This window comes from Arachis ipaensis, chromosome B4 (genome assembly GCF_059453495.1).
Source record: "Arachis ipaensis isolate K30076 ecotype BB chromosome B4, ASM5945349v1, whole genome shotgun sequence".
Classification (NCBI taxonomy): domain Eukaryota; kingdom Viridiplantae; phylum Streptophyta; class Magnoliopsida; order Fabales; family Fabaceae; genus Arachis; species Arachis ipaensis.
The window spans coordinates 117,592,715-117,606,416 of NC_142439.1; the positions used below are offsets into that span (position 1 = coordinate 117,592,715).

Consider the following 13,702-nt stretch of genomic DNA (forward strand, 5'->3'; position numbering starts at 1 on the left):
TTCATTCATTCAATCTCCTTGGCCAAGGTTTTATTCATCTCAGTCATTATAATCATAGAGCTCAAACTCTTTACCGAGAGTTGACAGATTCCTTATTGACTAATCATTAATTCTACAAGTATTTAAATCATACCCAATATCCATTCAACTAACACCCTAGGGTATTAGGTGTCTGGAATCAAAGTATAATAAATACATTGTTAATTACTATGATAGTCGCAGGTCAAAGGGGACTCTATTACTATGTTCATCTTGAGAATATCCTATTGACAAATATGTGGTAATTATAACCATTAGGAATTCTCAGAGTGAGTCAGTTCAATGATCATATCTCTATATGCACCATCTATATATATAATTTAATAAATGAGATCTATTCATCTTCATCCAATGAAGACCATTATATATATATTGATCTTTCCGAATTATTAATGTCCCTTTTAATAATCATATGACCAAGAACAATTTAGATTAAATAAAAGATTTATCTCTCAATATTATGATCACTATCACAATGATAAATCTCTAAATTTAATCAAGGGCTTTATTATATTAACATTTTAATATAATAACAATAAAAATTATTTGACACATGATTGATTGGATTGTGGTCATACTACTTATTCCCAACAATCTCCCACTTGCACGAGAGCCAATCATGATAGATTGGATCTTAGGCATACTATTATCTCAATAATCTCCCACTTGCACTAGAGCCAATCAATCATGTGTATAATTTTCAATGCACATTTGTATTTATCAAAACTCTTTTGACCTTAAACACCTTAACTCTTGAGCATGTTTGCTTGACCTTTTGTAAAATACACCTAGTGCATAATAAATATTACGTTTTCTCAAAACATGAAATCTCCTACTACAATAGTGCATAATTTTATTTTAAGGACAATCCTTATTGAACATGATTATAAAAAAATCTAAGTAACCATTAGATCTATCTTTATAGAATTGTATCATTATACAAATAGGCTACTTTTTCGAAAAATTAGTTTGACGATCAAACGTTTTATACTTCTTCGAGAAAGTATATCCTCTATTGAGTGGTAAACAATTCTAATAAAAGTAATTGTACTCCCACTCTTTCTTTAAGATAGAATTCCTGATGGTTATCAGTGGCTAAGAGAAGGGGGGTTGAATCTTAGCCCCCTTTTTGCTTGATAATACTTGTTGATCTTTGAAACTAACTTTGGAAACTTTTTGTCTTTTTATCTCGTGACTAGCCACGAGACTTTTTCTTTTGTCTCGTTCCCAGCCACGAGACTTTTCTTTTTGTCTCGTCACTTGACACGAGATATTTTTGATTTTAGCTCCTGTGTAATAGAAACAGAAATGGAGTAGAGAAGAGAGAAAATTACACCCAGATATATCCTGGTTCAGCTGCTAAGTGCAGTGCAGCCTACATCCAGTCTCCATCATAAGCATGATAAAATTTCACTATAATCTTCCTGATTACAATCTGTAAAGTACCAACCCAACTTACAAGGGGATTCCCACAGAATCATGAAACACAACATAGATGAACAAAGGAACTTTAAGGACATCTATGGCTTTTTCTTTTAATTTTGCACTCTCTGCCTTTTTCCGCTCTATGGCTTTTTCATACAAACCTCATTGTTTGTCTTTTTTTTATGAGACTCAAGACATGACAAAATTAAACAGAAAAATACAAAACAGAATACATTGAAGGAGAAGAGAAAACTGTTAGCTCAGGTAGCTCTGAGAACACTGTGCCTTGCACTCTCAAACTTTCTCCTTGCTCCAAACAGTAGTTGTTCTCCCTTTTTATAGAAGAGGGAAGCCTCCACTTTTGAAGCCAAAAACCAAGCCAACTTCTTCTTCTCCAAGAACAAAATCGGTTCGGCCAGAGAGAGAAGAGATAATCCATGCAATAACCAACATGCAATTATCTCTAGTCCTTCCTTGGTCATCACTCTTCATCAATCCGAGCTCTCCATCCTTGGCTTGCTCTCCAAGATGGATTTCTGGCCCTTGACGCTTCATGATGATGATGGCTTCATCTGCTCCAATCTCTGCCTCTTCCATCACTTCGCCACTCTAGCTACTTCTTGTGGTGGTTGAGCAGAATCAAAGACAAGCCATGCCTCCAAGAATCTCTACCTTACTGGCCGAATCTTCTTCTTTCTTTTTGAGTATGAAGAGCTCGAGATTACCTCACCAAATCTTACCATTTTTGGTGAAAATCTCAGCCACAGCATACTTTTATTTTGTTATGTTTTCTTGCCATCATTGTGATGGTCTTGTAGCTTGTTCTTTCTTCACTTCGGTAGCTCATTTTTGCTTTCATGGTTTCCTGGGTAATGACCGAAACAGAGAAGGAAAGAGATGAGAGAGAATAAACAACTTGGAAGGAAAGCAATTAAATGAGTTAATCAATTTAATTCAAAAGATGCTTTTACTTTCCTTAGAGTGGTGGTGCGCAGAAATTGTGATTACACTTTGATTATGTAAAATTCATCGCTCTTTCTTTCCCTGGTAATGGCACCAAAAATATGATGCCAATACCATGGTTCACAACTTCGCACAACTAACCAGCAAGTGCACTGGGTCGTCCAAGTAATACCTTACGTGAGTAAGGGTCGAATCCCACGGAGATTGTTGGCTTGAAGCAAGCTATGGTCTTCTTGTAAATCTCAGTTAGGCGGATATAAAATAGTTATGGAGTTTTCGAAAATTAATTAATAAAATAAGGATAGAAATACTTATGTAAATCATTGGTGAGAATTTCAGATAAGCGTATGGAGATGCATTCGTTCCTCTGAACCTCTGCTTTCCTGCTGTCTTCATCCAATCAATCTTACTCCTTTCTATGGCTGGCTTTATGTAAGGATGTCACCGGTGCCAATGGCTACTTTCGATCTCTCTCGGGAAAATGGTCCAAATGCTCTGTCACAGCACGGCTAATCGTCTGGAGGCATCACCCTTGTCGTTGGTTGCATCCTATTCCTCTCTGTGAAAATGGTCCGATGTGCTGTCACTGCATGGCTAATCATCTTGGAGGTTCTCGATCGTACTGGAATAGGATTTACTATCCTTTTGCGTCTGTCACTACGCCCAGCACTCGCAAGGTTGGAGTTCGTCACAGTTATTCAATCCCAGAGTCCTACTCGGAATACCACGGACAAGGTTTAGACTTTCCGGACTCTCATGAATGCCGCCATCAATCTAGCTTATACCACGAAGATTCTGATTAAGAGATCTAAGAGATACTCATTCAATCTAATGTAGAACGGAAGTGGTTGTCAGGCACGCGTTCATAGGGAATGATGATGATTGTCACGTTCATCACATTCAGGTTGAAGTGCGAATGAATATCTTAGAAGCGAAATAAGATAAATTGAATAGAAAACAGTAGTACTCTGCATTAATCTTTGAGGAACAGCAGAGCTCCACACCTTAATCTATGGAGTGTAGAAACTCTACTGTTGAAAATACATAAGTGAAAGGTCCAGGCATGGCCGAATGGCCAGCCCCCTAAATGTGATCAATAGTCTCCTAAGATGAACAATGGATTCAAACTGAGACCAAAGATGTCTAATACAATAGTAAAAAGTCCTATTTATAATAAACTAGCTACTAGGGTTTACAGAAGTAAGTAATTGATGCATAAATCCACTTCCGGGGCCCACTTGGTGTGTGCTTGGGCTGAGCTTGAGTGTTACACGTGTAGAGGTCATTCCTGGAGTTGAACGCCAGTTTTGGTGCCAATTTGGGCGTTGAACTCCACTTTGCAACTTGTTTCTGGCGCTGGACGCCAGAATTAGGTAGAGAGCTGGCGTTGAACACCAGTTTGTGTCGTCTAAACTTGGGCAAAGTATGGACTATTATACATTGCTGGAAAGCTCTGGATGTCTACTTTCCAACGCGATTGGAAGAGCGCCATTTCGAGTTCTGTAGCTCCAGAAAATCCATTTTTAGTGCAGGGAGGTCAGAATCCAATAGCATCAGCAGTCCTTCTTCAACCTCTGAATCTGATTTTTGCTCAAGTCCCTCAATTTCAGTCAGAAAATACCTAAAATCACAGAAAAATACACAAACTCATAGTAAAGTCCAGAAATGTGAATTTAACATAAAAACTAATGAAAATATCCCTAAAAGTAACTAGATCCTACTAAAACCATACTAAAAACAATGCCAAAAAGCGTATAAATTATCCGCTCATCACAACACCAAACTTAAATTGTTGCTTGTCCCCAAGCAACTAAAAATCAAATAGGATAAAAAGAAGAGAATATACTATAAATTCCAAACTATCAATGAAACATAGCTCCAATCAGATGAGCGGGACTTGTAGCTTTTTGCCTCTTGAATAGTTTTGGCATCTCACTTTATCCATTGAAGTTCAGAATGATTGGCTTCTATAGGAACTCAGAGTTTAGATAGTGTTATTGACTCTCCTAGTTCAGTATGATGATTCTTGAACACAGCTATTTTATGAGTCTTGGCCGTGGCCCTAAGCACTTTGTTTTCCAGTATTACCACCGGATACATAAATGCCACAGACACATAATTGGGTGAACCTTTTCAGATTGTGACTCAGCTTTGCTAAAGTCTCCAATTAGAGGTGTCCAGGGTTCTTAAGCACACTCTTCTTTTGCTTTGGACCTTGACTTTAACCGCTCAGTCTCAAGTTTTCACTTGACACCTACACGCCACAAGCACATGGTTAGGGACAGCTTGGTTTAGCCGCTTAGGCCAGGATGTTATTCCTTTAGGCCTTCCTATCCACTGATGCTCAAAGCCTTGGGATCCTTTTTATTTGCCCTTGCCTTTTGGTTTTTAAGGGTTATTGGCTTTTTGCTCTTGCCTCTTGGTTTTAAGAGCTTTTGGCTTTTTCTGCTTGCTTTTTCTTTTTCTTTCTATTTTTTTTTTTGCCTATTTTTTTTCTGCAAGCTTTGTTCTTTGCTGCTTTTTCTTGCTTCAAGAATCATTTTTATGATTTTTCAGATTATCAAATAACATGTCTCCTAGTCATCATTCTTTCAAGAGCCAACATATTTAACATTCTTAAACAACAACTTCAAAAGACATATGCACTGTTCAAGCATTCATTCAGAAAACAAGAAGCATTGTCACCACATCAATATAATTAAACTAAGTTCAAGGATAAATTCAAAACTCATGTACTTCTTGTTCTTTTGAATTAAAACATTTTTCATTTAAGAGAGGTGATGGATTCATAGGACATTCATAACTTTAAGACAAAGTTACTAACTACTAATGATCATGTAATGAAGACACAAACATAGATAAGCACATAACATAGAAAACGAAAAACAGAAGAAATAAGAACAAGGAATGAATCCACCTTAGTGATGGTGGCGTTTCCTTCTTGAGGAACCAATGATGTCCTTGAGCTCTTCTATGTCTCTTCCTTGTCTTTGTTGCTCCTCCCTCATTGCTTTTTGATCTTCTCTTATTTCATGAAGGATGATGGAGTGCTCTTGATGTTCCACACTTAGTTGTCCCATGTTGGAACTCAATTCTCCTAGGGAGGTGTTGATTTGCTCCCAATAGTTTTGTGGAGGAAAATGCATTTGAGGCATCTCCGGGATCTCATGGTGATGAGCTTCCTGCGCCTCTTGAGCTCCATGAATGGGCTTTCTTGCTTGCTCCATCTTTTTCTTAGTGATGGGGTTCTCTTCCTTAATGGGAATGTCTCCTTCTATGAAAGCTCTAGCTGAGTAACATAGATGGCAAATAAGATGAGGAAATGCTAGCCTTGCCATGGGGGATGACTTTTCGGCTATTTTGTAGAGTTCATTAGAGATGACTTCATGAACTTCTATTTCCTCTCCAATCATGATGCTATGAATCATGATGGCCCGATCCACAGTAACTTCAGATCGGTTGCTAGTGGGGATGATGGAGCATTGGATGAATTCCAACCATCCTCTAGCCACAGGCTTGAGGTCCAATCTTCTTAGTTGAACCGGCTTGCCTTTGGAGTCAATCTTCCATTGAGCTCCTTCCACGCATATGTCCATAAGGACTTGGTCCAACCTTTGATCAAAGTTGACTCTCCTTGTGTAGGGGCGTGCGTTCTCTTCCATGTTTGGCAAGTTGAACGCCAACCTCACATTCTCCGGACTAAAATCTAAGTATTTCCCCCGAACCATTGTAACATAGTTCTTTGGATCCGGGTTCTTACTTTGATCATGGTTCTTGGTGATCCATGCATTGGCATTGAACTCTTGAACCATTAGGATGCCGACTTGTTGGATGGGATTTGTTAGAACTTCCCAACCTCTTCTTTGAATTTCATGTCGGATCTCTGGATACTCATTTCTTTTGAGTTTGAAAGAGACCTCGGGGATCACCTTCTTCTTGGCCACAACATCATAGAAGTGGTCTTGATGGGCTTTGGAGATGAACCTTTCCATCTCCCATGACTCGGAGGTGGAAGCTTTTGTCTTCCCTTTTCCTTTTCTAGAGGATTCTCTGGTCTTAGGTGCCATCAATGGTAATGGAAAAACAAAAAGCTTATGCTTTTACCACACCAAACTTAGAATTTTGCTTGCCCTCGAGCAAGAGAAGAAAGGATAGATGAAGAAGAAGAAGAAAATATAGAGAGGAGGGGGGAGGTGTGTTTCGGCCAAGAAGAGAAGAGAGAGTTGTGTTGTGTGAAAATGAAGAAGAATGGAGGGCTTTATATAGGGAAGGGAGGGGGGTAAGTTTCGGCCATATAGGGTGGGTTTGGGTGGGAAATTGATTTTGAATTTTGAAGGTAGGTGGAGTTTATGAGGTAGGTTTATGGGGAATAGTGGATGGATGTGAGTGGTGAAGAGGTGATGGGGAAGAGAGATTGAGGTGATTGGTGAAGAGTTTTGGGGAAGAGTGTTTATGGGATTTTGTGAAAGAGGGGTGAGAAGAAGTGAGTGGAGGTAGGTGGGGATCCTGTGGGGTCCACATATCCTGAGGTGATCCTGTGGGGTCCATAGATCCTGAGGTGTTCAAGGATTTACAACCTTGCACCAAATTAGGCATGCAAAATGCCCTTGCACACAACTCTGGGCGTTCAGCGCCAGGTTGGTGCCCATTTTGGGCGTTCAACGCCCATTTGTAGCCTATTTCTGGCGTTGAACGCCAGAACCATGCTTGTTCTGGGCGTTCAGCGCCAGCTCTTCTCCAGGGTGCATTTCTGGCGTTCAAACGCCCAGATGCTGCCCATTTCTGGCGTTCAGCGCCAGAACCATGCTCTGTTCTGGCGTTGAACGCCCAAAACATGCTTCTTACTGGTGTTTAAACGCCAGTAAGGTCTTCCTCCAGGGTGTGATTTTTCTTCTGCTGTTTTTTATTCCGTTTTCAATTTTTATATTTATTTTGTGACTCCACATGATCATGAACCTATAAAGACATATAACTAAGAAAAATATAATTAGATAGATAAAAATTGGGTTGCCTCCCAACAAGCGCTTCTTTAATGTCAATAGCTTGACAGTGGGCTCTCATGGAGCCTCACAGATGTGCAGAGCTTTGTTGAGACCTCCCAACACCAAACTTAGAGTTTGGATATGGGGGTTTGACACTAAACTTAGAGTTTGGTTGTGGCCTCCCAACACCAAACTTAGAGTTTGACTGTGGGGGCTTTGGTTGACTCTGCTTTGAGAGAAGCTTTTTCTGCTTCTTCTCCATGGATGCAGAGAGAGATCCTTGAGTTGTAAACACAAGGTTGTCCTTATTTAATTGAAGGATCAATTCTCCTCTGTCCACATCAATCACAGCTCTTGCTGTGGCTAGGAAAGGTCTTCCTAGGATGATGGATTCATCCTCTTCCTTTCCAGTATCCAGGACTATGAAATCAGCAGGGATGTAAAGGCCTTCAACCTTTACTAACACGTCCTCTACTTGTCCATAAGCTTGTTTTCTTGAATTGTCTGCCATCTCTAATGAGATTTTAGCAGCTTGCACCCCATAGATTCCCAGTTTCTCTATTACAGAGAGGGGCATGAGGTTTATTCCTGAACCAAGGTCACACAGAGCCTTAAAGATCATGGTGCCTATGGTACAAGGTATTATGAACTTTCCAGGATCCTGTTTCTTCTGAGGCAATGTCAGTTCATCCAGATCACTTAGTTCATTGGTGAACAAGGGAGGTACATCTTCCCAAGTTTCAATACCAAATAATTTGGTATTCAGCTTCATGATTGCACCAAGAAACTTGGCAGTTTGCTCTTCAGTAACATCCTCATTTTCTTCAGAAGATGAATACTCATCAGAGCTCATGAAGGGCATAAGGAGGTTCAATGGAATCTCTATGGTCTCTAGATGAGGCTCAGAGTCCTTTGGTTCCTCAGAGGGAAGCTCCTTATTAATCACTGGACATCCCAGGAGGTCTTCCTCCTTGGGATTCACGTCCTCCTCTCCTTCTTTGGGTTCGGCCATTTTGGTTATGTCAATGGCCTTCCACTCTCCTTTTGGATTCTCTTCTGTATTGCTTGGGAGAGTACTAGGAGGGATTTCAGTGATTCTTTTACTCAGCTGGCCTACTTGTGCTTCCAAATTTCTAATGGAAGACCTTGTTTCATTCATGAAACTCACAGTGGCCTTAGATAGATCAGAGACTAAATTTGCTAAGCTAGATGGATTCTGCTCAGAATTCTCTGTCTGTTGCTGAGTGGATGATGGAAAAGGCTTGCTATTGCTAAACCTGTTTTTTCCACCATTATTAAAGCCTTGTTGAGGTTTTTGATCCTTCCATGAGAGATTTGGATGATTTCTCCATGATGGATTATAGGTGTTTCCATATGGTTCACCCATGTAATTTACCTCTGCTATTGCAGGGTTCTCAGGATCATAAGCTTCTTCTTCAGAAGATGCCTCTTGAGTACTGTTGGATGCAGCTTGCATTCCATTCAGACTCTGAGAAATCATATTGACTTGCTGAGTCAATATTTTATTCTGAGCCAATATGGCATTCAGAGTATCAATTTCAAGAACTCCCTTCTTCATAGGCGTCCCATTATTCACAGGATTCCTCTCAAAAGTGTACATGAACTGGTTATTATCAACCATGTCAATGAGTTCTTGAGCTTCTGCAGGCGTTTTCTTTAGGTGAATGGATCCACCTGCAGAAGTATCCAATGACATCTTTGATAGCTCAGATAAACCATCATAGAATATATCCAGGATGGTCCATTCTGAAAGCATGTCAGAAGGACACTTTTTGGTCAGCTGCTTGTATCTTTCCCAAGCTTCATAGAGGGATTCACCTTCTTTCTGTCTGAAGGTTTGAACATCAGCTCTAAGCTTGCTCAGCTTTTGAGGAGGAAAGAACTTGGCTAAGAAAGCCGTGACCAACTTATCCCAAGAGTTCAGGCTGTCTTTGGGTTGAGAGTCCAACCATATTCTAGCTCTGTCTCTTACAGCAAAAGGAAAAAGCATGAGCCTGTAGACTTCAGGATCTACTCCATTAGTCTTAACAGTATCACAGATCTGCAAGAATTCAGTTAAGAACTGAAAAGGATCTTCAGATGGAAGTCCATGAAACTTGCAGTTTTGCTGCATCAGAGAAACTAGCTGAGGTTTCAGCTCAAAATTGTTTGCTCCAATGGCACGAATGGAGATGCTTCTTCCATGTAAATTGGAATTAGGTGCAGTAAAGTCACCAAGCATTCTCCTTGCATTATTGTTGTTGGGTTCGGCTGCCATCTCCTTTACTTGTTCGAAATTTTCAATAAGGTTGTCTCTGGATTGTTGTACTTTAGCTTCTCTTAGTTTTCTCTTCAGAGTCCTTTCAGGTTCTGGATCAGCTTCAACAAGAATGCCTTTTTCTTTGTCCTTACTCATAAGAAAGAGAAGTGAAAAAGAAAAGAAGAGGAATCCTCTATGTCACAGTAAAGAGGTTTCTTATTGTTAGTAGAAGAAGAAAAGGAATAGGGGTGAAGAAGAATGAAGAATCCAAACACAAAGGTGATGATAGGAGCAGAGATGTGAGATGAAGAGAAGTGTTAGTAGATGAATAAATAAATAGAAGGGGATGAGAGGAGGAGAGAATTTTTGAAAATAATTTTTGAAAAAGAGTTAGTGATTTTCGAGAATAGTTTTTGAAAACGGTTAGTAGTTTTTTTCGAAAATTCAAAATAAAATAATTAGTCTAATTAAAAAGAAATTTTGAAAAAGAGGGAAGATTTTTTCGAAAATTAGAGAGAGAGAGTTAGTTAGGTAGTTTTGAAAAAGGTAGGAAACAAACAAAAAGTTAGTTAGTTAGTTGAAACAAATTTTGAAAATCAATTTTGAAAAGATAAGAAATTAGGAAGTTAGAAAAGATATTTTGAAATCAAATTTTTGAAAAAGATATGATGAGAAGATATTTTTGAAAAGAGATGATAGAAATTAGTTTTTGAAAAAGATTTGATTTTTAAAATCACAATTAATGACTTGATTCACAAGAAATCACAAGATATGATTCTAGAACTTAAAGTTGAATCTTTCTTAACAAGCAAGTAACAAACTTGAAATTTTTGAATCAAAACATTAATTGTTATTGTTATTTTCGAAAATTTGATGTAAAATTAAGAAAAATATTTTTGAAAAATATTTTTATAATTTTCGAAAATAACTAAAAAAATGAAAAAAAGATTTGATTTTTGAAAAAGATAAGATTTTTAAATTGAAAATTTGATTTGACTCATAAAAACAACTAGATTTTAAAAAGTTTTGAAAGAGTCAAATCTAATTTTCGAAATTATGAGAGAAAAGAGGGAAAGATTTTTTTTTTTTGATTTTTGAATTTTTATGATGAGAGAGAAAAACAAGAAAAATGATGCAATGCATGAAAGTTATGGATCAAAACAATGAATGCATGCAAGAATATTATGAATGTCAAGATGAACACCAAGAACACTTTGAATGTCAAGATGAACACCAAGAACATATTTTTGAAAAATTTTTAATGCAAGAAAAACATGCAAGACACCAAACTTAGAATTCTTTAATGCTTAGACACTAAGAATTCAAGAATGCATATGAAAAACAAGAAAAGACACAAAACATGCAAATGCAAAGATCAAACAAGAAGACTTACCAAGAACAACTTGAAGATCATGAAGAACACTATGAATGCATGAGAGTTTTCGAAAAATGCAAGATGAGTATACAATTGACACCAAACTTATAACATGACTCAAGACTCAAACAAGAAACACAAAAATATTTTTGATTTTATGATTTTATGATTTTTTTTGTATTTTCTTTTAATTTTTTCGAAAATCATTTTGAAAAAGAAAAATAAGGATTCCAAAATTTTTAATATAAATTCCAGGAATCTTATGCTCTTTAGTCTAAAGCTCCAATCAAAGGGTCAGGCATGGCTTAATAGCCAGCCAAGCTTTAGTATGTACTCAAACATGACACGTCTAACATGCCCTACAGTCGTTGCTTTACAGCCAACCAGGCTTCAACATGCTTTATGAAACACTAGAATTACTTCTTAAAAATTCTGAAGAAAAATATATTTTTGAAAACATTTTTATTTTAAAATTTTTTTTTTCAAAAACAAAGGAGAAATTTTTTTTGAAAGATTTTTTTGAAAAATTTTTGAAAACTTTTTGAAAAGAAAACGAAAAAAAAGTTACCCAATCTGAGCAACAAGATGAACCGTCAGTTGTCCAAACTCGAACAATCCCCGGCAACGGCGCCAAAACCTTGGTGCGCAGAAATTGTGATTACACTTTGATTATGTAAAATTCATCGCTCTTTCTTTCCCTGGTAATGGCGCCAAAAACATGATGCCAATACCATGGTTTACAACTTCGCACAACTAACCAGTAAGTGCACTGGGTCGTCCAAGTAATACCTTACGTGAGTAAGGGTCGAATCCCACAGAGATTGTTGGCTTGAAGCAAGCTATGGTCATCTTGTAAATCTCAGTTAGGCGGATATAAAATAGTTATGGAGTTTTCGAAAATTAATTAATAAAATAAGGATAGAAATACTTTTTTGTAAATCATTGGTGAGAATTTCAGATAAGCGTATGGAGATGCATTCGTTCCTCTGAACCTCTGCTTTCCTGCTGTCTTCATCCAATCAATCTTACTCCTTTCTATGGCTGGCTTTATGTAAGGATGTCACCGGTGCCAATGGCTACTTTCGATCTCTCTTGGGAAAATGGTCCAAATGCTCTGTCACAGCACGGCTAATCGTTTGGAGGCATCACCCTTGTCGTTGGTTGCATCCTATTCTTCTCTGTGAAAATGGTCTGATGCGCTGTCACTGCATGGCTCGATCGTACTGGAATAGGATTTACTATCCTTTTGCGTCTGTCACTACGCCCAGCACTTGCGAGGTTGGAGTTCGTCACAGTCATTCAATCCCAGAGTCCTACTCGGAATACCACGGACAAGGTTTAGACTTTCCGGACTCTCATGAATGCCGCCATCAATCTAGCTTATACCACGAAGATTCTGATTAAGAGATCTAAGAGATACTCACTCAATCTAATGTAGAACGGAAGTGGTTGTCAGGCACGCGTTCATAGGGAATGATGATGATTGTCACGTTCATCACATTCAGGTTGAAGTACGAATGAATATCTTAGAAGCGAAATAAGATGAATTGAATAGAAAATAGTAGTACTCTGCATTAATCTTTGAGGAACAGCAGAGCTCCACACCTTAATCTATGGAGTGTAAAAACTCTACCGTTGAAAATACATAAGTGAAAGGTCCAGGCATGGCCGAATGGCCAACCCCCTAAACGTGATCAATAGTCTCCTAAGATGAACAATGGATTCAAACTGAGACCAAAGATGTCTAATACAATAGTAAAAAGTCCTATTTATAATAAACTAGCTACTAGGATTTATAGAAGTAAGTAATTGATGCATAAATCCACTTCCGGGGCCCACTTGGTGTGTACTTGGGCTGAGCTTGAGTGTTACACGTGTAGAGGTCATTCCTGGAGTTGAACACCAATTTTGGTGCCAATTTGGGCGTTGAACTCCACTTTGCAACTTGTTTCTGGCGCTGAACGCCAGAATTGGGTAGAGAGCTGGTGTTGAACGCCAGTTTGCATCATCTAAACTTGGGCAAAGTATGGACTATTATACATTTCTGGAAATCTCTGGATGTCTACTTTTCAACTCAATTCGAATCGCGCCATTTCGAGTTCTGTAGCTCCAGAAAATTCATTTTGAGTGCAGGGAGGTCAGAATCCAACAGCATCAGCAGTCCTTCTTCAACCTCTGAATCTGATTTTTGCTCAAGTCCCTCAATTTCAGCCAGAAAATACCTGAAATCACAGAAAAACACAAAAACTCATAGTAAAGTCTAGAAATGTGAATTTAACATAAAAACTAATAAAAACATCCCTAAAAGTAACTAGATCCTACTAAAACCATACTAAAAATAATGCCAAAAAGCGTATAAATTATCCGCTCATCAAGTGGCGTGTAGCTTAAATACATCAATCATGTCACTCATTTTCTCTCTCTTATTTATGTTTCCAATGCTACCAAATTAAAATTTGAAATCCATCCTTAATGAGAATTGGAATCCGTTGGAAAGCATATGGCAAATGATAACATTTGCTTTCCTGATAGATTTTGGATCAAGCATTGGATCACTTAGCATAAATCATAAGTGGGCTTGGAGCAACAAAATTCATTCTGACCCAATTAATATCACAACAATTCAGCCATATAATTATTTTATTTTTATATCCATGC

General features: G+C 38.1%; 1 non-coding gene across 1 annotated transcript; it reads left to right on the forward strand.

Annotated features, from left to right (window-relative positions):
- Positions 1-9,180: 9,180 nt before the first annotated feature.
- LOC148568915 (small nucleolar RNA R71) lies at positions 9,181-9,288 on the forward strand. Its single transcript, XR_015882083.1, has one exon. It is a non-coding gene; the product is annotated as a small nucleolar RNA R71 (small nucleolar RNA).
- Positions 9,289-13,702: the final 4,414 nt, after the last annotated feature.